This window comes from Schistocerca americana, chromosome 1 (genome assembly GCF_021461395.2).
Source record: "Schistocerca americana isolate TAMUIC-IGC-003095 chromosome 1, iqSchAmer2.1, whole genome shotgun sequence".
In the NCBI taxonomy this organism is placed as follows: domain Eukaryota; kingdom Metazoa; phylum Arthropoda; class Insecta; order Orthoptera; family Acrididae; genus Schistocerca; species Schistocerca americana.
Window position 1 is genome coordinate 764944257 of NC_060119.1, and position 929 is coordinate 764945185.

Below are 929 nucleotides of genomic sequence, written 5' to 3' on the forward strand. Positions count from 1 at the left end.
CGGGAACAGATACTACCGTCATATATAGTTAAAATATGGCTTCCCGGCCATTGACCTTCTTGTGCGAACGCACACGCTATGCCCGAACTCGTACGGGACTTGGTAGATTAATCTGCCACGAGTAATGAGTAAGATGGGCAAACATCTATTAGGCGCACTACGAATGTAGTGGTGTGGACATGTTGGGAATGTGGATCTCACGGGGAGCGTGCAAGGGATAAGTCCGTGCAGAGGCGCTATACTCTGCGCCCACGGTGGCTCAGATGGATAGAGCGTCTGCCATGTAAGCAGGAGATCCGGGGTTCGAGTCCCGGTCGGGGCACACATTTTCAACATGTCCCCAATGAAGTACATCAACGCCTGTTCGCAGCTAGGGTGTCCATTTAATTATCATTTCATTTAAAGCAAATCTAATTAAATGGCGCCTCAAAGAGGCAGCAGCAACAAATGCGGCGGTGGTGAGGTCCAGGACATGGAACGTCTACAATGGCCCAACCGCCCCACGAGATGTGTCTCTGACGACCTATGGCTTGACAAGAACGAAAGACTGGAACTGGCCCGATACTATGCTGAAAAGCTAAAAGGAATTTTCCGGACACCAGAAAGTAAGGTAAGTCTAGCATATTTTTTCTAGTGTCTTGCCACAACGTTGTACCTTTGTATATAATCCATCTGTTCAATCTTTTTACAATCGTCCAAAATATGGTCTATTATTTCATCGGCTTTCTCGAAACGCCTGGTTTTCGAGTCTCCTGCCGATTTCTCTATTCCGGCTTTGTTAGCATTTGTTCTAGTAGCAGTCTACTGTCTTTCAGTATCAGCCCTTCTGTTTCCTACTTGGCGGTTCCATTGGTCAGCCACAGCCAGATCTTATTTGACTCCTTTTCTTCCACCACAGCCCAAAAATTGTCCATGGAGCGCTTTACTGT

At 47.1% G+C, this 929-nt stretch overlaps 1 non-coding gene across 1 annotated transcript; it reads left to right on the forward strand.

The window, feature by feature from the left end:
• Positions 1 to 247: 247 nt before the first annotated feature.
• On the forward strand, positions 248 to 322 carry Trnat-ugu. Its single transcript has one exon. It is a non-coding gene; the product is annotated as a tRNA-Thr (tRNA).
• The last annotated feature ends 607 nt before the right edge of the window (positions 323 to 929 follow it).